Source organism: Capricornis sumatraensis, chromosome X (assembly GCF_032405125.1).
Source record: "Capricornis sumatraensis isolate serow.1 chromosome X, serow.2, whole genome shotgun sequence".
NCBI lineage: Eukaryota > Metazoa > Chordata > Mammalia > Artiodactyla > Bovidae > Capricornis > Capricornis sumatraensis.
In genome coordinates this window covers 76103035-76128389 of record NC_091092.1, presented here as the reverse complement: position 1 = coordinate 76128389, position 25355 = coordinate 76103035, and the positions used below count along the sequence as shown (strand labels likewise).

Genomic DNA, 25355 nt, shown 5'->3' with positions numbered 1-25355 from the left:
TTTCCTAGGAATTGCCATACTGCTTTCCTGCAGCACTTTACATCTGCACTACACACAAGGATTCCAATTTCTCTACATCCTCACTAACACTTGTTATTTTCTGTTTTTATTTATTTTATTATTTTAAAACAGTATTCATCTTAATTGTTATGAAGTGGTATCTAATTGTGCTTTTGATTTGTACTAATCTAATAATTAGTGATGTTGAGTGTATTTCCATATGTTTATTGGCCATTAGTGTATCGTCTTTAGAGAAATGTCTAATCAGGTAATTTGCCCTGTGCATTTGTCTTTTAACTTATGTCGGAAAAAGTCAAGGTTCAAACCTAAAATACAATACTGACTCTTATTTCTATTTATATCATACCTTTACCAGTGTTCTTTATCTCTTTGTAGTCTTAGGTTACTATCTTTTTTTTCAGACTGGGTGAAGGTGTGCTAGTGACAATTCTCTTAGCTTTTGTCAAAGAATGTCTATTTTCTTTTTTGTTGTTGTTGTTTCCCTCTTGAGCCTGCTTTTATGGGGACAAACTAACAGAGGGCACGGGCTGTAGAAAACTAGGAACAATACATAAATATATATTATACACAGAGAAGCATTTCTGTAAAGTCGGGCCCTGCCCCCTCCATATGCTGAGGCTGAGGAGTTAGGCACTGAGTCGGTCAGCTCTTTCAGTGGGTACACGCACATCTGAGGGAAGGAAGAAGGTGCTGAGAAATGCTGATCAATGACATGATCTACTTACAGGGGATGAGGAAAAGCCAAAATGGAACAAGGGTTGTTTTTTCTTTTCTTTTCTTTTCTTTTTAAAGAACAAAAACCCAGGCTGAGGCAGGGAAGTGAGGAAAAAGTAAAATGAGAGATGGATTCTGAAAGGGAAGGGGACCTGAGAGGGGTCTCACTTCCCTTGGTCAAAGCCCCTTTAACTTTGGGGTTAAAGTGGGGAAATGGAGTTGATATCACTTAGAATTCAGGCTTCCAGGAGCACAGCTCTGGTCTCCAAAAGATAAAAAATAGTAAAATTTTGCCCTTCAGTCAAAACTTTGGAATACTGTGTGTGTGAGTGGGGTGAGGCTGAATCTCTGGGATGTCAGTACAAGGCTTCCAAGGTGTGGCCCTGGTAGGGCAGGAAATCTGTCTCTAGGCTGGTAGAGGGCAGGGTGAAGTATTGATGACAGGGGAGGGAGGACAATCGGAGGGGATTAATTATTGTCCAGTGAAGGGATGATTCCTGTTAAGTAGAATTGGAATTACTCAGTGTTTGCAAGTTTCCTTCCAGTTCCAAGATCTGAAAAATAAGGGAAAGAAGGAGTCAGGCTTAGGTATGGACATGGGCCCTGCCCCTCCTACCCTCCTGGAGGGGACATGACCTTGAGCTGCCAGTCAGCAGGATGACTTCTCTTTCTCCCTCCAGAATCCACAGGATGGGTGCTAGAGAGGGGCTGACTTGCAGGTGCCTCCTGCCCCTAGGGCACTCCTGGGCCTACTTCATCCAGGAGCTTGTCCATCTCCTCCTTCCTTAGCAGCTCTGACTCCTCCAGAACCCAGTGCTATGCTGTCTTCTTTTTCAGGAAATTGGTCTCCTGCTGGTAGTCCTCAATGAGGCACTCAGCCTTGCTGTACTTGTGCTCTAGGGCCTGGTACTGGGCCTGGGCCTCCTGCAGGTGCTCACTCACAGCCTTGCATGGGCCCTGGGCCGCGACCCCGTAGCCCTCCAACTTTTCCATGTGATCCTTTTTCTCCTTCACACTCTGTTCCAGCTGGGCCTTCTTCACCTACCAGTGCCCCTTCTGCTCCAGGCTCTGCAGTTTTCTTTTCAGCTGCTGGATCTGTATCTCAGTCACAGCATGCTAGATCTGGAACTCCTTGAACTTGTGCACAGCTTCTCAGGCTCCACAGGGGACAAGGCATCCTGGTTCTTTGCCAGCTGAACACCTTAATGGCCATGTTGCCACCTGGGAACATGAGGCTCAGCTCCTCAACCTCATTAGTGGCACACTCTCTCATCTCCTTGTTATCCTTCCCCTCCCCATGCTGGGCGTATCTCTGTTCCATCATTTTCTGCTGCCATTGCACCTGTTTCCAGGGTCTGCTAAGTTAGCTGGGCCACCTCACCTAGCCACTCCTGGCCAATTATAAACTGCATGCAGCCCTTGGTGTTCCAGAGCATGGAGGCTACAAAGCTCTGGGTCACTCCCACCAGATTCATTCCATCCATCTCCATCAAGAGATGGTTCACCTGGATCCTGCTGTCCTGATGGACCACATTGCTGTCAGTCATGGTCTTGATGTACATGCCCACCTTCTCCAGGCCCATGTCTGTCCATGCCCCATGCCAACAATGCTGAGACCCAGGCCCTTGGCGTCCTCCCATTCCACAGGATACAGCTCCAACCTCTCCACCTGCTTCTCCACATGTACTCAGCAGAGGCCACCATGGGATCCACGTCCTTGTTGCAATGATGGTCATCCTCGTTGGAGTAGGTGTTGAACACTTGAATGGGCTCCATGCTAAAATGGGTATTCTGGTTCAGGGCTGGGTCCTTTCCCTCTGAGAGTCCTGGGATCTCCATGCACCTTGATTTGGCTCATAGAGGGGCTTCACTTCCTCCTCGTCTTCTTCATTGTCCTCCTCCAGGGTATTGCCCCCAGGAGTCCTCCCCAGTCCCACTGTAGCCACTCACGTCCACCAAGTCCTCCTTCTTGGACTCGTACCTCTTTGGGGATCATGTCCTGGCTCAGCCATCACCTACCCCTCTCTCAGAAACCACCAGGGTCACCACCTCCTCCTCGGGGGTTGCCTGGGCCTTCTGCCCCTCTGGCAGGGGCTGGCAGTAGTTTCCAAGGCACAGTCATTCTCCAGGGCTGCATGGGCTGTAACCTCCTCCTGGATCATTTCCGCAGGTGCCACTTCAGCCTCCAGCTCCCTGCTGTCCTCCACCTCCACAGGCTTAATGAAGCCCCTCCTGGGGCTTGAGAGGCATTAGGCAGGGGCCACCCGGTGTTGCAGGGGATGCTGTCATCCAGGCACACACTCCTGGGCAGGGACATTCCCCAATGGGATGGGCAGTAGCAGAGGAGGCTGAAACACCAGGGACCACCTGCTGACCAGCTTCAAGTTGACCTGGGGAGCCCCCTTGGCCCCTACCCTGGGCAGCCTGGACCCACAATGGAGGCCAGTCCTCGAGTCAGGCTCAAGGTCTCTATTTGGTTTATGTTTACAATTTTGATATTCTCTATTTGGTGATTGGAGAAGGCGATGGCACGTCACTCCAGTACTCTTGCCTGGAAAATTCCATGGACGGAGGAGCCTGGTGGGCTGCAGTCCATGGGGTCGCTAAGAGTCAGACACAACTGAGCGACTTCCCTTTCACTTTTCACTTTCATGCATCGGAGAAGGACATGGCAACCCACTCCAGTGCTCTTGCCTGGAGAATCCCAGGGACAGGGGAGCCTGGTGGGCTGCCATATATGGGGTCACACAGAGTCAGACACGACTGAAGTGACTTAGCAATTTGGTGACACATCATTCTCCTGGTTTTCTCTAGTTCTTTGTTTATGGTTTCCTCTAGCTCTTTGAGCACATATAAAACAATTAACTTGAAAATCTTCGTCTAGTAAGTCCAATGCATGTGCTTTCTCAGTGCTATTAATTTCCTTTTTTTTTTCTCCCTATGAATGTGACTTTTCTCCCTATGAATGCAGGCTTCCCTGGTGGCTCAGATGGTAAAGAAACTGCCTGCAATGCAGGAAGCCCAGGTCGATCTCTGGATCTGGAAGATCCCCTGGAGAAGGAAATGGCTACCCACTCCAGTATTCTTGCCTGGAGAATTCCATGGACAGAAGACCCTGGCAGGCTACAGTCCATGGGGTTGCAAAGGGTCAGACACAACTGAGCATCTAAGACTTTCACTTTCATAAATGTGACCTACTTCATTGTTTCTTTCTATAACTTGTCATTTTTGTTGTTGAATACTGAATTTTGAATACTATAATGTGGTGACTCTAGAAATAAAAGTATTTCTCTCCTCAGGATTTATTTCCTGCTTCCTGTATATGTTTTGTTGAATGTGTCCTCTGAAGTCTCTGTTCTATTAGCCTGTGGTCAGCTAGTGGTTTAACAGAGAGTCCTTAAACTCTCAGAGTTGAAAGAAGGATAGCAAAAGGAGAAAAGGAAAAATCTACTCTGGTCTTTATAGATTAGTTCTGTGTCAGGACACTCCTTTAATTCTTCCCTTCAGTCGCTCTTTGCAACCCCATGAATTGCAGCACGCCAGGCCTCCCTGTGCATCACCAACTCCCAGAGTTCACTCAAACTCATGTCCATTGAGTTGGTGATGCCATCCAGCCATCTCATCCTCTGTCAACCCCTTCTCCTCCTGCCCCCAATCCATCCCAGCATCAGGGTCTTTTCCAATGAGTCAACTCTTTGCATGAGGTGGCCAAAGTACTGGAGTTTCAGCTTTAGCATCAGTCCTTCCAATGAACACCCAGGACTGATCTCCTTTAGGATGGACTGGTTGAATTTCCTTGCAGTCCAAGGGACTCTCAAGAGTCTTCTCCAACACCACAGTTCAAAAGCATCAATTCTTTGGTGCTCAGCTTTCTTCACAGTCCAACTCTCACATCCATACATGACCACTGGAAAAACTATAGCCTTTAATTCTTAGCCAGTCCATTTACAACTCTGGTTTAGTCTTTACTCTCCCCTTGCTATGAGCCTAAAGATCAGTGGGAAATAAACATTCAGGACTTTCTCAGGTGTTTTCTGAGATATGACCAGCCGTGGGCATGGGTTGTTGTTGTTCAGTTGCTAAGCTGTGTCCGACTCTTTGCGACCCCATGGACTGCAGCTAGGCTTCCCTGTCCTTCACTATCTCGTGAGTTTGCTCAAACTCATGTCCATTGAGTTGGTGATGCCATTCAACCATCTGATCCTCTGTTGCCCCCTTCTCCTCCTGCCCTCAATCTTTCCCAGCATCAGGCTCTTTTCCAATGTGTGGGCTGTCTGCATCAGATGGCCAAAGTATTGGAGCTTCAGCTTCAGCATCAGTCCTTCTAATGAATATTGAGGGTTGATTTCCCTTATTGAGGATTGACTGGTTTGATCTCCTTGCAGTCCAAGGGACTCTCAAATCTTCTCCAACACCACAGTTCAAAGCATCAGTTCTTCTTCACTCAGCCTTCTTTATGGTCCAACTCTCACATCTGTACATGGCTACTGGAAAAACAATAGCTGTTACTAGTCAGACCTCTGTTAGCAGTGATGTCTCTGCTTTTTAATATGCTGTCTAGGTCTGTTATAGGTTTTCTTCCAAGGAGCAAGAATCTTTTAAATTTGTGGCTGCAGTCACCATCCACAGTGATTTTGGAGCCCAAGCAGATAAAGTCTGTCATTGTTTCTATTTCTCCCCTATTCTATTTGCCATGAAGTGATGGGATGAAGGGATGCTATGATCTTAGTTTTTTGAATGTTGAGTTTTAAGCCAGCTTTTTCATTCTCCTCTTTCACTTTCATCAAGAGGCTCTTTAGTTCTTCTTCGCTTTCTGCCATAAGGCTGGTGTCATCTGAAGTTATCAATATTTCTCCCAGCAATCTTGATTCCAGCTTGAGCTTCATCCATCCAGCCTGGCATTTGCATGATATACTCTGCATATAAGTTGAATAAGCAGGGTGACAATATACAGCCTTGACGTACTCCTTTCCCACGTTTGAACCAGTCTGTTGTTCCATGTCCGGTACTAACTGTTGATTCTTGACCTGCATACAGGTTTGTCAGGGGGCAGGTAAGGTGGTCTGATATTCCCATCTCTTAAAAAATTTTCTACAGATTGTGATTCACACAGTCAAAGACTCTAGCCTTATCAATGAAGCAGATGTTTTTCTGGAATTCGCTTGCTTTTTCTGTGATCCAATGGATGTTTGCAATTTGATCTCTAGTTCCTCTGCCTTTTCTCAGTCTAGCTTGTGCATCTGGAAGTTCTCGGTTCACATACTGTTGAAGCCTGCTGCTGCTACTGCTAAGTCGCTTCAGTTGTGTCCAACTGTGTGCAACCCCACAGATGGCAGCCCACCAGGCTCCTCCGTCCCTGAGATTCTTCAGGCAAGAACCCTGGAGTGGGTTGCCATTTCCTTCTCCAATGCATGAAAGTGAAAAGTGAAAGTGAAGTCGCTCAGTCGTGTCCAACTCTCCGCGACCCCATGGACCACAGCCTACCAGGCTCCTCTGTCCATGGGATTTTCCAGGCAAGAATACTGGAGTGGGGTGCCATTGCCTTCTCCAACTGTTGAAGCCTAGCTTGAAGGACTTTCAAAATTACCTTACCAGCATGTGAAATGAGCACAACTGCACAGCAGTTTGAACATTCTTTGGCATTACCTTTCTTTGGGATTGGAATGAAAACTGACCTTTTCCAGTCCTGTGGCCACTACTGAGTTTTCCAAATTTGCTGGCATATTAAGGGCAGCACTTTCACAGCATCATCTTTTAGGATTTGAAATAGCTCAACTAGAATTCTGCTGGGGGTGCTCCGCAGAAAGAGAGAGGCAGTGGAACTTCCCTCAGCAAAGCCGAGGGGTCCCGAAGAGCGGTGAGCCTGCTGTCCACCAACCCAGCCCCTTGGCGAGCGAGAGACAATCAGACGCGACAGGGTTTCCGTCTGAGCATTTTCGCTTTATTGCCACAAACTCTTGGTTTATATAGGCAAGCAAGAGGGTTCTGCGAGGGACCTCCCATAGTTGCACCAATCACGTTAAAGGTCAAATTATAATATGCCATAGTTACACCAATCACTTTAAGGTCAAGTCGTCATGAGCTTAACAGGAGTCTATGGTAATCACAGACTGTCCACGTGTACGGAAGTCAAGAGAGCCAATCAAAAACTTTAACATAGCCCACGCCCCAATCTCTTCCGCCGGACGCCATCTTGGCTTCCAATCGCAAAAGCTAGCCCCCTTTTTTTTTTAAGGTTTCCCAGGTAGGGCCCCACAGAATTCCATCACCTCCAATAGCTTTGTTTGTAGTGATGCTTCCTAAGACCCACTTCACTTCACGCTTTCACACTCCAGGATGTCTGGCTTTAAGTGAGGTGATCACACCATCATGGTTATCCAAATATTAAGACCTTTTTTTTTTTTCCTTTTTACAGTTCTTCTGTGTATTCAGAAATGGTAATGATGTAACAGAAGCAGAAGGGCATGGCATGGCTTTTCACCTTCTTTTTTTAAGTGGATGCTTTTGAAGGCCCTATTTCCCAAAGTTGTTCCCTCCCTCAGCTTTTCCTCCCAGACTTTTAGCATGCATATTTTCTGATGAAATTGTACTCTTTTGCCACAGATAACAACAATTTGTTCATTTACGTTTCAGTATTTTCCAGGAATGACCTCTATTTGCTACTTTTCCAAACTGAGATTGTTCTGAGTTAAGAAAAATAAAGGCAATGCCTGCTCTGTTCCTTCCAGAACCAGATACCCACAAGAGGAACACAGGCTGTCATCAAGACAGTCACTGCCCCTGGGAGGAGTTTGGAGCAAGGCTAAGTTAAAACTAAAAAGTTCTCCTACCATGTTAAAATGGACTTTTTCCCGATTCATCATTCACTTGGTTGCTGCAATCCTTTGACTACTTTCCAGAGTTCTGACGAAATTAATTCAGACAACTTTGCTTAGTTTTCTTTTGGTGTTTCCAAGAAGTAATAGGTGCTTGAAGCCTCCTACTTTTCCATGTTCACTAACATCTGAAAATCTTTTTTCTTTAATTATTTAGTTTATTTTAATTGGAGGATAATTACTTTGTGATATTGTGGTGATTTTTGCCATACATCAACATGAATCAGCCACTGGTACACATGTGTCCCCCCATCCTGAGCCTGCCTCCCCCCTCCCTTCCCACCCCATCCCTCTGGGTTGTCCCAGAGCAGTGGCTTTGGGTGCCCTGCTTCATGCATAGAACTTGCACTGGTCATCTATTTTACATATGGTAATATACATGTTTCAGTGCTATTCTCTCAAATCATATCACCTTTGCCTCTCCCACATAGTCCAAAAGTCTGTTCTTTACATCTGTGTCTCTTTTGCTGCCTTGCATATAGGATCATCATTACTGTCTTTCTAAATTCCATATATATGCATTAGTATATTGTATTGGTGTTTCTCTTTCTTATTTCACTCTGTATAGGCTCCAGTTTCATCCACCTCATTAGAAAGGACTCAAATGTGTTCTTTTTTATAGCTGAGTAATATTCCATCATGTATATGTACCACTACTTCCTTATCCATTTGTCTGCTGATGGACATCTAGGTTGCTTCCATGTCCTAGCTCTTGTAAACAGTGCTGCAAAAAACATTGGGGTTACATGTGTCTCTTTCAATTCTGGTTTCCTCAGTAACACCTGAAATTCTTAATAATATTTGAACTATGACTCTCTCACTTTCCTTTTGTACTGGGTCCTGCAGGTTAGGTTTGCCCCTAAAACTTCTAACCATTTTAACAATTTTTCTGCCTCTTATACTTGTCGCTATAGAGCATTCTTATAAGTAAGTCCATGCAGGCATCTTTCCCTGGTACTAGATTAGTACTCAACTGAGAATCATCACAACTATGACAATGAATGCCCTCAGTAATAGTGTGGATAATATCAACAATATTTATTCTTATGTCCAAGACAAATTTTGGGAATTTTTAATGTATCTTCTGAAACTAAAGGGTAACCCTCAACTGAATTTGCTTACTCCAACTAGGATCCTGAATATCCCCTCAAGGAATGAGGATTTTTAATTTAACACTATGATATGACTTTATAGATCAGCTTTCATAGGCCTCTGTCTTCAGCAACTTCCCAGTGAATTCTTTTATGTAATTGATAATCCTAGACACTTCAAATAAAACAAAGTCTTACCCTCCTGATTGTTCATCTAACTCCATACCACACTTTCTTCCCTCCTTCTCCCCAAAATATTCAAAGGCTCAAATTTTTCTTTGAGTGTCTCCAGCCTTTTCATTATCTTAGTCACAACCAGTGACTACCACCACCATCACCAGCAACAAATTATAGCATGAGATAGATTAATTTCTACTCCACTTTGTATCAATTAAGATACTTTCAGCTGAAAATAGGAGAAAACCAACTCAAAGGCCCTACATGATGAGGAAATTTAGTATCTCATATACCAAAGTCTTCAGAGATAGGATGGTTTCAGCACTGGTCAACTGAGTGATTCATGACATTATGAAAGACCCAAATTCTTTCTGTATTTCTGCTATGTTATTCTTACTCAGTTGATTTGTCTTCTAAAACTGACTTTCATCATGACCCCATAATAACTGCGACCAACATACACATAGCATGTAGATGGCAATATCCCAAAATAGAAAAATGTTTTTCTCCTCAATCTTGGTAAGCCCAGAGAAATTGTACCCAGAAAACACTTTCCTAAACCAATCACTGACCAAGGAAATGAAGTTACCATGATTAGTTCAGACTAAGCAAAATTTATTCCAGTTTCTTAAGGAATACACACTGTTCTCCATAGGGGCTGTACTAGTTTGCATTCCCACAAACAGTGTAAGAGGGTTCCCTTTTCTTCACAGCCTCTTCAGCATTTATTGTTTGTAGACTTTTTAATAGCAGCCATTCTGACAGGCATGAGATGGTATCTCATTGTGGTTTTGATTTGCATTTCTCTGATAATGAGTGATGTTGAGCAACTTTTTCTGTGTTTGTTTGCCATCTGTATGTCTTCTTTGGAGAAATGTCTGTTTAGTTCTTTGGCCCATTTTTTATTGAATCATTTATTTTTCTGGAATTCAGCTGCAGGAGCTGCTTGTATATTTTTGAGATTAATTCTTTGTCAGTTGCTTCATTTGTTATTATTTTCTCCCATTCTGAAGGCTGTCTTTTCACTTTGTTCATAGTTTCCTTCGTTGTGCAAAAGCTTTTAATTTTAATTAGGTCCCATTTGTTTATTTTTGCTTTTATTTCCATTACTCTGGGAGGTGGGTCATAGAGGATCCTGCTGTGATTTATGTCAGAGAGTGTTTTGCCTATGTTTTCCTCTAGGAGTTTTATAGTTTCTGCTCTTACATTTAGATCTTTAATCCATTTTGAGTTTGTTTTTGTGTATGGTGTTAGAAAGTGTTCTACTTTTATTCTTTTACAAGTGGTTGACCAGTTTCCCCAGCACCCACTTGTTAAAGAGATTGTCTTTTCTCCATTGTATATTCTTGCCTCCTTTGTCAAAGATGTATCCAAGGGTACGTGGATTTATCTCCAGGCTTTCTATTTTTACAATGAACAAAATCCTCTGGTGAGCATTTCCTTTTGTAGAGCATGAGCAAGAAATAAACTTTTGTTATACTAAGATACTGGAGAAGGCAATGGCAACCCACTCCAGTACTCTTGCCTGGAAAATCCCATGGATGGAGGAGCCTGGTAGGCTGCAGTCCATGGGGTCACTAAGAGTCGGGCACGACTGAGCGACTTCACTTTCACTTTTCACTTTTATGCATCGGAGAAGGACATGGCAACCCACTCCAGTGTTCTTGCCTGGAGAATCCCAGGGACGGGGGAGCCTGGTGGGCTTCCGTCTATGGGGTCGCACAGAGTCAGACATGACTGAAGCGACTTAGCAGCAGCAACAGCAGCAGCATACTAAGATACTTAAATTTGGGGTTTAACAACTTGTTACAATAGAACAATTAAACCTGTCCTGAGTAGTAACAGGTATAGTAACAGGGTGTATATTGTCACCCTGCCTATTTAACTTATATGCAGAGTACATCATGAGAAACCCTGGGCTGGATGAAGCACAAGCTGGAATCAAGTTTGCCATGAGAAATATCAATAACCTCAGATATGCAGATGACACCACCCTTATGGCAGAAAGCGAAGAAGAACTAAAGAGCCTCTTGATAAAAGTGAAAGAGGAGAATGAAAAAGTTGGCTTAAAGCTCAGCATTCATAAAACTAAGATCATGGCATCTGGTCCCATCACTTCATGGGAAATAGATGGGGAAACAGTGGAAACAGTGTCAGATTTTACTTTTTTGAGCTCCAAAATCACTGCAGATGGTGATTGTAGCCATGAAATTAAAAGATGCTTACTCCTTGGAAGGAAAGTTATGACCAACTTAGACAGCATATTAAAAAGCAGAGACATTACTTCATAAACAAAGGTCCATCTAGTCAAAGCTATGGTTTTTCCAGTAGTCATGTATGGATGTGAGAGTTGGACTATAAAGAAAGCGGAGCACTGAAGAATTGATGCTTTTGAACTGTGTTGTTGGAGAAGACTCTTGAGAGTCCCTTGGACTTCAAGGAGATCCAACCAGTCCATCCTAAAGGAGATCAGTCCTGGGTGTTCATTGGAAGGACTGATGCTAAAGCTGAAACTCCAGTACTTTGGCCACCTGATGTGAAGAGTTGACTCATTGGAAAAGACTCTGATGCTGGGAGGTATTGGGGGCAGGAGGAGAAGGGGTTGACAGAGGGTGAGATGGCTGGATGGCATCACTGACTCAATGGACATGAATTTGAGTGAACTCTGGGAGTTGGTGATGGACGGGAGGCCTGGCATGCTGTGATTCTTGGGGTCGCAAAGAGTCAGACACAACTGTGCAACTGAACTGAACTGAAGTGATTGTTGAATGTTCCTGAAAAGATAAGGACCGTATCATACTATTTGTACTGTTCTAAATTCTATTCATGGATGGAGTAAACTTTACCTCTAGCTCATAGCTTACCTTTAAAAAGAACAAAAAACAACTATTGTTTTGAATTATGGAAATGTGATAACACATTTACAGGAGACTTGGAAAATACAGAACACAGTTACATATAGTTCCACTGTGTGTGTGTGTGTGGGGGGGGGTGGTGTGTGTTAGTCACTCAATTGTGTCTGACTCTTTGCAACCGCATGGACTGTAGCTCATCAGGCTCCACTGTCCATGGAATTCTACAGGGAAGCATACTGAAGTGGATTGCCATTCCCTTTTCCAGGGAATCTTCCCAACTCAGGGATTGAACCTGGGTCTTCCACATTGCAGGCAGATTCTTTACCATCTGAGCCACCTGGGAAGACATAGGTCCACTATATATTACAATTATTTTTTTTAAGTAGATAAATTAAGATTTTTAGTTGGAGTTTCAATATCAAACTTTCAAAAAATAATAGAATGAATATACAGAGAAGTAGAGAGATATAGTAGACCCCAAAAGCTCTGTGAACTAATTCAACATAAGTAAGACATAGAATTTTCACACAACAGTAGGATACAAATTCTATTCAAGTTCCCATAGATTATAAACTAGGAGACACTGGAACATAGGGGCATAAATTAAGGTGCAAAAGTTTCGTGGTCTAAAGGTGTTGAAATTATAGAGTCTGTTCTCTTATCACTGTGGAATTATGTTAGAAATCAATATCAAAATATATTTGAAAATAACCCACATATTTTTAAGTACAATGTGACATTTACCAAGAGAGATCTTTGACTTAGCTGTCAAAAGCCTCAGTAAAGTTAGACTGAAAAAAGCACAGAGGGTGATTACAGAGAAGAAAGCATTTAAATGAGAAGTTAATATCAAAAATGAGAAATTAATGTTAAGGATATTTTAAACAAAATCCTATGTATTTGGAAATTAAATGCCCACTTTTAAATGATGGGTGTATCTAAGAAGCTGTAACAAGGAAAATTTAAAAATACTTGTAATAGAATGAAAATGAAAAGAGAATTAACCAGAATATATTGCATGTAGCTGAAGCTTCTCAATGCAATTAAATATACTGTGGAGTTTTAAATAAGGTATAAAAACAAATAATGGACACTAGTATAAAATTTTGTACAATTTGAACAAAATCTGTAGTTAGTAATACTGTGCTGCTGTGCTTGTGCTGTGCTTAGTTTCTCAGTTGTGTCTGATTCTTTGTGACCCCAGGGACTGCAGCCCGCCAGGCTCCTCTGTCCATGGGGATTCTTAAAGCAAGAATACTGGAGTGGGTTGCTATGCCCTCCTCCAAGGGGTCTTCCCAACCCAGGGATTGAACCCAGGTCTCCTATATTGCAGGTGGATTCTTTACTGACTGAGCCACCAGGGAAGCCCAAGAATTTATCACTTGTTAATTTCTTGTTTTTTTGTGTGTTTTTTTTTTTAACAACATAGTATTTCTTTATATTCCCAAAACTGGATTAGAAGTTTCCTTTCTCTCTTCTCCTTCTGGGACCCCTATAATATGAATGCTGGTGCATTTAATATTGTCCCAGAGGTCTCAGGCTGTCTTGGTGCATACAAGATTTTGTTTGTGCCCTCCAAGAGTAGTCTCTTCCCCATGCTATGGAAGTCCTATAATCAAATCCCACTGGCCTACAAAGTCAGATTCCCTGGGGATTCCCAGTTCATTTGCCAATTGCCCAGGCTGAGAAGCCTGATGTGAGGCGCAGAACCTTCACAACAGTGGGAGAACTTCTTTGGTATTACTGTTGTCCAGTTCACAAGTGGCCCACCGAGGTATGGGATTTGATTTTATCGTGTTTGGGCCCCTCCTATCATCTCATTGTGGCTTCCTCTTTGTCTTTGGATGTGGGGTATCTTTTTTTGGTGGGTTCCAGTGTCCTCCTGTCAATGGTTATTCAACAGTTAGTTACAATTTTGGTGCTCTTGCAAGAGATGAGTGCATGTCCTTCTACTCTGCCATATTGAACTATAGAAAAAGCTCATAGTTTGCCTTTTAAAATTACTTTACTTATTGTTGATTTTGAGTCAAGTGTATGTGTGATGATAGTATTCTGATTATGTTTTAAAAGGGGAGACTTTAAAAATAAATAAATAAAAGGGGAATATTTGCTTTTTGTACATATGGATACATTCCCAAATATTTACAGATGAAATAATAAAATTTCCTGAATTTGCCTCAAAATAACCCAAAGGTTGGAGTAGGGCAGAGGGAATGAGAAGGATGAATAGAGATATGGAAGAACTAAGATTGGCTGTGACTTGAAAACTGTTAAACTATGTGATGGGATTCATCTGATGCTCTCTCTGTGTTTCCATAAATTTAGTGAGTAATCACTAACATGTTCTAAACTCAGTTCTTTGTAAACCTTTCCCCACTCTTCTCCAAGAGTCTCCTGTGCTACATTACTTCAGTTGTGTCTGACTCTTTGCGACCCCATGGACTGTAGCCCAGTAGGCTCCTCTGTCCATGGAATTCTCCAGGAAAGAATGCTGGAGTGGGTTACCATGCCCTCCTCCAGGGGATCTTTCCAACCCAGGGATTGAACCCATGTCTCCTGCATCTCCTGCATTGCAGACAGATTCTTTACCGCTGAGCCACCAGGGAAGCCCAAGAGCCTTCTGACTGGGCATATTAGAAACTGCCTCATGCTGAGCAGGGTATGCGCTTGTCAGTTCATGGAGAATATAGAATACAACTAAATATACGGAGGTGCACGTGTCAACAATGAGCCAAAATACTAATGAGTTGAAAGTGTTCCCAGTGAATGTAGCACATCCTGTTCAGCCTGTAGAAACGGAGTTGTCCAATAGAGAAATGTTCACACCTGGTCTCCCCTAAATAACCCCTTCTACTCCTTAACCTTGTTATCTGCCCTTATTCCACAAACTCCCAATTCTAGTATGTTTTGGAAGGGAACAGATGCCATTCATAGAATGATTGAAAAATGTTAGATAGTATCTGAGGATTTCAGTTAAAGATGGTAGACTAAATATCCTAGAAAACTCACAAAAATTACATTAATGGGCTATTATGAAGGCATAAATCTACTAGAACCTAGAGGAAGAAGGAAACAGTGAAGCTGACTTTGCACATATGAAAAAGCTGAATCACAAGCATGGAGAAAACTGAAATCCCATTCACCCTGAGAAACCCCTGAAAAGGTCAGGAATTTGGTAACACTGAGTACTTCTAAAAGTGGGAATAAATATAATGATAACAATGAAGGGTTGGTTGTCTAAATTTTATCTGAAATCAGTTAGATTCCTGGACCCCATGCCACAGAGCACAGCCAGTCAACTACCTTTCTTTTCCCTGGCCTAAAGATCAGTGATTCATTCCCTGGAGAGACTAATACAATTTTTGGACCAGGGAACCCAGACACAGTTGAAGTGAGGAGTACTATATTTAAAATAATATAATATAATTAATTTATATGAAAGTTTACATACTCAATAATAACAGCCACTTCATCCTACTCTCTGAGACTACTTCCATTTAGACTTACTACAGGGTAAAGTTTGGAAGACTTGCAAGGAATCTGAATACCTCAACAGAAAAGACTAAAAGACGCAGAGTTACCCAAAGAAACATGCAGACTTACCCAAAGAAATGGAGCAATCAGAACACTCTACAGTGTAAACTAGTCTTCAAGTCCCATCTACATGCACAGAGCTTTCAGCTTCCTAGTACTCAAATCTTAAATACAAATAGACAACCAAGAATCATCATTCACTTAAGAAAATAAAAATATGAATGATATGAAAGACAGAGACCAAAATAAAAAAGCAGAGGAAGTAATTTGGAGGAAACAGAGTCCATTCATGGAAATGGAAACTTAAACCCAAGCATTCCATTTCTCTAACATTTCCTTAGCATTTTTATTTCATAGTTCAGTCTTTCTCCTCTGGAATCCACTTGATCATGTTAGCAAAATCCTGAGCTGCCTCCAGATCTGGTGTGTGGTAGTGTTAAGGGAAGCACACTGACTGAAACTGCCCACACTGGCCAGGCACCATAGTAACCATTTACATGAGTTGTTTTATGACAGGAGGTCCTGGTAAGGAACACGGAACTAATAAGCCTCCACCAACTGGAAGAGTTCAGGAACGGTCAAAAGGAGACACCACATGTCCGACCACCTCCCAGAATCCTCTCTGGCATCCATCTTGGCTGAACAAGGCGTGCACCACCAAGAAGGACTCTGAGTCAGAATGGTTGGCTAAAGACAACCCGGAAACTAACCCCATCACCATAAAACCTGAGACTTCGAGCTATGTGGCAGAGCTGTTCTCCTGGGTTCCCTTACCCTACTGCTCTCCACCCAGGTGCCCTTTCCCAATAAAATCTCTTGCTTTGTCAGCACATGTGTCTCCTTGGACAATTCATTTCCGAATGTTAGACAAGAGCCCAGTTTTGGGCCCTAGAAGGGGTCTCCCTTCCTGCAACAAATGGTGACTCTGGCGGGGACTCTTCTTTGCTGCGACTGACATCCTGACCACTCGGGTTACTCAGGGGCCAGCTTCCCCACTGATGGACCAGACCCAGCAGCCACAACTGGGACCCTTTTGTTCCTGGTCTCCTCCTGTCATGGACAACTGGCCAGAGTGCCCCAACCAGTAAGGAACAAGAGACTTTATTGACCTCTCTTCCCCTCCCTCTCTCTTTCCTCTCCTTAACCTTTCCTATCCTTCCCCTTTTTTCTAGTCCCCCGGTCCTGGACGCAGGAATCTGGTCAAAGGGCCTCAGCCTGAGCTGAAGATTGGAGACTGATCACCTCCTCTTGGCAGAGAACTTGAATTCTGGTTCTGTGCTGTTCTGGTTTCTGGTAGGGCCAAGTTCCAGTCCTCCCTTCTCTGGAGGCCCAGGGTAAAATCCCATAATGTCTGGGTATTTGCAGGTGGCAGGAGACGTGTGTAAGTCCACCCTTTTTGCCCCCCTCTCCTGCCTCCTCCCCCTTCTTCTTTCAACCTGGCTTCCTTTCCTCCCTTTGAAATCTTTGAAGACTTGAGATATTTTCATTGACTCTGTTAGTACTTGGATCTGAAGTTCTGTGTCTCTATGGGAGGTTTTCTGAGAGACTGCATTCTTGTATTTAAGGGAGTGTCTGATGAGGACTGCCAGGTCTATGTGTGTATTTTAACTCTGTGTTCTGTGTTGTGACTTTTGATGGCCATTTTGCTTTGTCTGGCCACCATTTGGTTTATACCTGCCACCATTTTTTTAGAAGTTGATTTTCTTTCCCTGTGCCTTGAGACCAGGGCTCTGGCTCTGTTCTCAGAAACACTTATCTAGACCATCTCTAACTACTAAAACTGAGGAAAAATTGGAAAAAGCCTTTAAAATTTTTATTTATTCCAACTGTTTTTTATACCCTAGTAAATTTTATATTTTAATATCTAATTTATGACTAAGCTTAGAAAATGAAGCTAGATCTTGCCTTGTGTCTGTCTAAGTATGTCTTGGTATGTCTTTGTCTCTGGGTAATATTTTTGAGGTTAATTTGTAAATGAGCTCTATTTAATTGGCTTAAAGAAAAGTAAGCACTTACAAATCAAATAATTCTAAATTAAACAATAAATTCCAGGTTCATGTGAACTGGGAAATATTCAGAATTAAATACCTGATATTAATGTTTGTTTGTTGACCATCTAATACAGACATGTCTTAGAGTAATCAGCATTAAGTAGAATCTTTTCATCTACCTAGGTTTAATATATAAGTCAAATATTATCATATCTGTTACAAGTTTGTCAACAAGGAAATTACCTTGAGTGAAGAAACTTCTAAAAAAATTTAAATGAGATATGAGCTTTTAGATAAACTCTATTAAAAGTAATTATGCTTTAGGATGGAGAAGGCAATGGCAACCCACTCCAGTACTCTTGCCTGGAAAATCCCATGGATGGAGGAGCCTGGTAGGCTGCAGTCCATGGGGTCGTGAAGAGTCGGACACTACTGAGCAACTTCACTTTCACGTTCATGCATTGGAGAAGGAAATGGCAACCCACTCCAGTGTTCTTGCCTGGAGAATCCCAGGGCCGGGGGAGCCTGGTGGGCTGCCGTCTATGGGGTCACACAGAGTCGGATACAACTGAGGCAGTTTAGCAGCGGCAGCATGCTTTAGGAATATCTGTCTAAAATAGACTCTCAAGATTGGGATAACTTGAATTTCTAAGGGTTGTGCTAAATGAAGTGTTGAAAGTCTATTGAATAGTTAGGTCATTTCCAAATAAGATTTTGAAACATTTACTACTAAACGCTAATTTCCTTTTACAGAGAAACTAAAGAGATTTGGGACTATAAATGAATGTTTGGTGCCATCCTAAAATATTCTAAGAAAGCAAGGGTTTTAGAAATTATCACTGATATTTATGCTCACCAATCTATAAAATGCTGATATAAAAGTTGTTCTTGGTTGCTAAAGGAAAGTAGGAAGTGTGTTTTCAGTTAAAAAAAAAAGGTATGAAAAAATACTAAAAAGAGTTATGCATGATCAGGATTTTCTAAAATCGGATTACAATTAGTTAGATAAATGGATTTTGTTAGGAATGACACAGCCATAGGAAAATTGGTTAGAGCCAACTAGGTCCAAGATGGCGGAGTTGACTTTCACTAGACCTTGAGCTGTATTTACACCCATTGTGACATATTAACAAGCTAAATGATATACCCATCAACATTGACTAAATCTGACCAAATGTTCTAAATCCTTTTAATTAATTTTTTGACAAAATTTCCTAAATCGAATTCTTTTGAAGTTCCTTTGACCTCTAGCTAACTTTGGGGTGCTTCAGAGTGCCCCTGAAACATCCCAAAGAGAGATATTAAACTAATTGTGTTTATTTGGTTGGTTAAATTACATGAAAAATATAATAAAATAATAAATCCTCTCATGTTACAATGTATGGTAAAGGTACTAATATAGACATCCTAGAAATTATATGGAGTTCTTAGCATTCTGATGTGTCCTGGTATTCTAATGGAAAACCTGATGACTTCACAAAAGTTAACAAAAGGACTGAATGAACCAGCGAATATCCCTATAACTTTTATGGTTTCTATCTGAAAACTTATGGGTTTGAATGTTGTGTTTTCTGGGAGTAGGGAAAATCTTCCTCTCTAATTATGACAGTAATTTGGTAAAATTGGACTTCCCTGGTGGCTCAGAGGTTAAAGCGTCTGCCTCCAATGCAGGAAACCCGGGTTCGATCCCTGGGTAGGGAAGATCCCCTGGAGAATGAAATGGCAACCCACTCCAGTATTCTTGCCTGGAGAATCCCGTGGACAGAGGAGCTTGGTAGGCTACAGTCCACGGGGTCACAAAGAGTTGGACATGACTGAGTGACTTCACTTCACTTCACTTCATAAAAAAAAACAATTATGTTTTCTCTCTATCTGACTCCTCCAGGAATTGGAACCTCTTAGGTTTCCAGTAAGTTTATTAAATGAGTTAGGAAGATTATCTCACTAACAGGTACAAAAATCTCAAGGAATTTTTGAGACCTTAAAAAGGGGAGAATTCACCTAGATTTGTTAGGTGAAACCTGTGATAAGCCTTTGATGTGAGTTTCCCAGGCCTGTTTTATTTTAAAAATTCAGTCTGAGACTCTATAAATGTCTCAGCAAATCAAAAAGTTTATGATCAGTTCTGATTATATAAATCATCAAGCCAAAATTAGTGAAAGCAGGCCTATTTTGCAAACAAGCTAGTCTTAATTTGGTTGTATTTGATAAAAATGAGGATAATTTTAGGGAGAAAAAGATGTTTCAATAAATGTTAAATCCCAGTTTGTTAATGGAGGTCTGCATCTAGTAAGGCTCATTTCTTGAATAGCTCTTTGCTATTTGATATTAATATAAAATTTAATTGAATTCTTAAAGAACACCCTAAGTTTCTTTCTGAAGCTTATCTCAGTAATCTTTCTTTGAATGAAGATCAGATGCCTCATGACCTGCAACTAGGACTGGAAAAAGACATAATTTAAGGTACCGTCTCTGGATGGAAGGACCTTTTTATCAGGAGAAACTACACTACACCAGGATTAGAAGATGACGACATCAGAGGTAGACAGCTTGCCCAAGATCCTGAACCTGATTCGTATGACCATTTATAATGTTTTTTTGACTTCTTAGACCTTTGCATATAAATCACATGCTTTTCTATCATAGGCCTGATTGTATCCTAACTTTAGAAATCAATCCAATCGTTGAATTTGTGACAATTACCTGTGTCTAGTTCTGGGTTACCTTGGTAAAGTTCTCTACTACAAGGTTCTAACTGGTTGGCCCTGAGAAAATGTACTTAAAAAAAATTATAGTCATATTCAGGTCACTATTGATATTACTAGATGGGATTCCCTCACTGGGCCAATTAATAATGCCTGCTCTGACTCTGGCCATAAATTTGAGGTTTTTTTCTATTACTCAAGCTCAATCAGAGCAACGAGCAAAGTTTCAGCAAAGGAAAAAAATCTCCCAAAATTATGGGATGGATTTATATAGATAACACCAGGCTATGGTAATTTAAGTTTAAAGTCTCCTCTATGTTGGAAACAATTAAATCATACTAAGGATAATCAGTCTAGTAACACTAGAAAACTGGGCTATGTGCCTTATAGACAGTGCCAATATATAATCTCCCTGGAAGATAAACATTCGTACAGAGTAGACTAAGTCGGATGACCAGGGATATACTGGGCTACATTCAATGGAAGTTCTTAAGTCTTACTTATGACTTTACTAATACTGCTGTCTATGTTATTCGTATTTCACCTGTTCTATAATATTGCTGCTTCTTACATTGCCAAATGTGTGACTGAGGCCTCTGATAAAATAATATGTATTCCCATATGAGATCAATGATGGTAATAGTGTAATTCTATATATGGGAGGAAGCAACAAGAGGGAATGTTTTCCTGGACCAAGAGGCTAGTAAGACAGGTGGTCCAGATAATTTTGGTTACTGTTTTATGGCCTAGTCCAGTAACAGCACATTGAGTGGCTGGTCAACAAAATCTTTGCCAAACCTGAGAATGGACATTCTCAGCACCATGGGATAAAATGGTCATGAAATGCCTCCCTCAAAATCATGGTTAAGTTTATGAGCAAAAAGGGGCTCTACCAACTGAAAACTGATACTTGCCATCTACATCTACAAAGATTAAATCATGGCCACTGCAACTGCTGGCCTTCAACTCTCCTGAAAGGAATTCAGGGTGAAAATCAGGAATGAGGCACTCTGTACTCTGAGAAAAACTGGCAGAACAGGCCTTCAGATAGTTAGATCTTTTCAGGAAAAGATTTTATGAGTCCCAATTCTTGCATCTTCTCATACCTAGAGAAACACTGACATCATTAATGGTGACATCTGCTTTGGCTATTAAGGAAAATTTTACAGTTAAATTACAGAAAATTTTACAGTCAAAATAGAGTAGCTATGGTTAAGACATCCTGAGAAATAACTAGATGATACTATGGGTGTAATTTCAGACTAGACCTTGTATTGCTAAACACTTGAGTTTTCTGAGTCGTGTCAGGCTTGGATGCCACCATTCTCAAAACAATGTCTGTTAGAAGCTACTAACTGCAACCTTACTTTTTATAAAACTAGGCAACTGGCTACCTGGCTACAAGTCTCCCCAAAGTGCCAGGTCCAGACTGGGTTTCAGGCCTATTCTTCTAAAAAAAATGAGATTTACTTTGTCTATTAAAATTCCAGTTATCACTCCTCCAGCTACTTCTAACTGGGTCTGTTACACCAACATGGCAGACCAAGGGATTGAGATTTTAATCATACAAGACTCAGATCTAGGACTTGGAACTCAGGAATACTTCCAATTCAGTGTCTATTGTCTAAGCTGAGGCAGTCCTATGCCACATTTTGACAGGAAGTTATCACAGTCATAGTTGCCCAGTTCCCTAAATTAAAACTGAGCAGGACTCTGTGGGGCTCTGGAGTACAAATCTGCTCTGTGTTCTCCATTTCTTGTCTGTAGGATATAGGCCTCATTCAGCCTTCTTGACCTTCCCTGAGTTCCAAAAGGTTGATTCAAATAATTGTTAATGGGGGAAGGGAGGGGATACAGAAACAGGAGAAACAATCAAATGGTGGTACAGCCTTGAGACAGGGTCCTGGTTCCTACTCAAAAAAAAAGAAAAGAAAAGGCATAACAATGTCTTTGAGTTCTTCTACAGAACTGGGGCCCCCACCCAGGTGGAGGATGGTAACTTCAGACTGAACACAAGATTCCTGGAGCACAGCTCTGTTGCCTCACCACCAACCAATCAGAAAAAGTCACAAACCCTGCAGCCCTCACCCCAAATGTTGCCTTCTGTTTCTGGGGAACAGTGATGACCATCCTGTTGGGTTTCCTGTTTGGCCCCTGTCTATTTCATCTCTGAGAGGATCCAACAGTTTCAAACTAAATTGCCGTTATTACAAGGGTGAATGCTGGTTTCAGGCAAAACAAAACAAAAAACCTTGACTTAGATCAGGTAGAGAGAGACATCTGCTCTTCTAGGCAGGCCTACGACCATGCACAGCAGGAAGAAGTTAAAGAAGAAAGAGACCTCCATCCCAATTCCCAAGAGGTATCTTGAGTATAAAGTCTCTCAGGGGGGAGTTGTTAGGGGAAGCACACTGACTGAAATCATCCACCCTGGCCAGGCACCATAGTAACCATTTGCATGAGTTGTTTTACGACAGGAGGTCCTGATAAGGAACATGGAATTAATAAGCTACCACCAACCAGAAGAGTTCAGGAAAGGTCAAAAGGAGACACCACATGTCTGACCACCTCCCATAATCCTTCTCTCTGGCATATATCTTGGCTGAATAAGGTGTGCACCAACAGGGAGGACTCTGAGTCAGAATGATTGGCTAAAGAAAACCCGGAAACTAACCCCGTTACCATAAAACCTGGGACTGGAAGCCATGTGGCAGAGCTGTTCTCCTGGGTTCCCTTACCCTATTGCTTTCCACCCGGGTGCCTTTCCCAGTAAAATCTCTTGCTTTGTCAGCACATGAGTCTCCTCGGACAACTGATTTCTGAGTGTTAGACAAGAGCCCAGTTTTGGGCCCTGAAAAGGGTCCCCCTTCCTCCAACACTAGGGTCTTCCTACCTCTACTAAAATGCTTGTGTGTGTGCCTTAACTCTCTCAGTTCAGTTCAGTTGCTCAGTCATGTCTGACTCTTTGTGACCCCATAAACCACAGCACGCCAGACCTCCCTGCCCAACACCAACACCTGGAGCCCACCCAAACCCATGTCCATTGAGCCAGTGATGCCATCCAACCATCTCATCCTCTGTCATCCCCTTCTCCTCCTCCCCTCAATCTTTCCCAGCATCAGGGTCTTTCCAAATGACTCAGCTCTTCACATCAGGTGGCCAAAGTATTGGAGTTTCAGCTTCAACATCAGTCCTTCCAATGAACACGCAGGACTGATCTCTTTTAGAATGGACTGGTTGGATCTCCTTGCAGTCCAAAGGACTCTCAAGAGTCTTCTCCAACACCACAGTTCAAAAGCATCAATTCTTTGGCGCTCAGCTTTCTTTATAGTTCAACTCTCACATCCATACATGACCGTGGAAAAACCATAGTCTTGACTAGATGGACCTTTGTTGACAAAGTAATGTCTCTGCTTTTTAATATGCTATCTAGATTATTCATAACTTTTCTTCCGAGGAGCAAGCGTCTTTTAATTTCATGGCTGCAAAGGAAATGGCAATCCACTCCAGTACTATTGCCTGGAAAACCCCATGGACAGAGGAGCCTGGTAGGCTACAGTCTATGGGGTCGCAAAGAGTCGGACACGACTGAGCGACTTCACTTTCACTTTCAATCACCATCTGCAGTGATTTGGAGCCCAGAAAAATAAAGTCAGCCACTGTTTCCCCTTCTATTTCCCATGAAGTGATGGGACCGGATGCCATAATCTTCGTTTTCTGAATGTTGAGCTTTCTTTAAGCCAACTTTTTCACTCTCCACTTTCACTTTCATAAAGAGGCTCTTTAGTTCTTCACTTTCTGCCATAAAGGTGGTGTCATCTGCATATCTGAGATTATTGATATTTCTGCCGGCAATCTTGATTACAGCTTGTGCTTCTTCCAGCCCAGCATTTTTCATGATGTACTCTGCATATAAGTCAAATAAGCAGGGTGACAATATATAGCCTTGACATACTCCTTTTCCTATTTGGAACCAGTCTGTCATTCCATGTCCAGTTCTAACTGTTGCTTCCTGACCTGCATATAGGTTTCTCAAGAGGCAGGTCAGATGGTCTGGTATTCCCATCTCTTTCAGAATTTTCGACAGTTTCTTGTGATCCACACAGTCAAAGGCTTTGGCATAGTCAATAAAGCAGAAATAGATGTTTTTCTGGAACTCTCTTGCTTTTTCCATGATCCAGCGGATGTTGGCAATTTGATCTCTGGTTCCTCTGCCTTTTTTAAAACCAGCTTGAACATCTGGAAGTTCACTGTTCACGTATTGCTGAAGTGTGGCTTGGAGAATTTTAAGCATTACTTTACTAGCGTGTGAGATGACTGCAATTGTGCGGTAGTTTGAGCATTCTTTGGCATTGCCTTTCTTTGGGATTGGAATGAAAACTGACCTTTTCCAGTCCTGTGGCCACTGCTGAGTTTTCCAAATTTGCTGGCATATTGAGTATAGCACTTTAATAGCATCACCTTTCAGGATTTGAATTAGCTCAGCTGCAATTCCATCACCTCCATTAGCTTTGTTCGTAGTGATGCTAAGGCCCACTTGACTTTACATTCCAGGATGTCTTGCTCTAAATGAGTGATCACACTCTCTAGAAGCAATTTAATTTTCTTTTAAACATTTGCATCATAACTAAATATTTAAGAAGCAAAGACCCTGACATCTATCATTTATCCTCAAATGATTTATTATTAATAATATCTACAACAGTAATAATAGGATAAGTTATGTAGGAATTCCTTGTTTTATTATTGCATTTTTTTCTACAGAAAACTTAAAAGTTTCATATTTATATTACATTAACATTTACAAGAAAACTTAGAAATTTTACATTTTTTAAAGACAAAATGTAAAGATATATTGTGTTAGACAAAACGTGTACATACAGCCTTATGTGGGCCACCTTTCCTTGGGATCTTATTTAGATGTTGCTCAGCAACAATTTCAACTTGGTATTTCAAGCCCTCCTTCTTGAAGGTCACTTCACCCAGTGACTCTAAGGGAAAGAATTCAACTCTTTCTCATATCCCTTTCCACTTGGGAGAATATTTCAAACACCCTTACTACTTATGCTGAGTTTATCTGAATTTTTTTGCATGATTTTTCTAACAATATGGATGCCAGAAATGGACATTTCTTGGCTCAGACCTAAGGCATATTTAGATTTGGATAGAGTTGAAGTTAACTTCATTGTTCTATTATCATGGAAAAGCCTCCAGAAGGTAATCAATATGAATACTGGACCCATGTGGTCCAATTGCTACAAGGAGTTATATTCAAAGACATATGTTCAGAACAGCTTAAATAATTTTAAAATATTTCGATTTTTATCTTATGTTGCTTTTGGAATATAGAATGGAATCCAGTTTATACCAACAATACTTGTTTATATCATAT

General features: G+C 41.7%; 1 non-coding gene and 1 pseudogene across 1 annotated transcript; one reads left to right on the top strand and one right to left on the bottom strand.

Moving 5' to 3' along the window:
• Positions 1-1235: 1235 nt before the first annotated feature.
• The window catches only part of LOC138071766 (neurabin-2-like), a 162637-nt pseudogene continuing 138517 nt past the window's right edge, over positions 1236-25355 (bottom strand).
• Positions 18888-18959, top strand: TRNAW-CCA (transfer RNA tryptophan (anticodon CCA)). The gene has a single exon. It is a non-coding gene; the product is annotated as a tRNA-Trp (tRNA).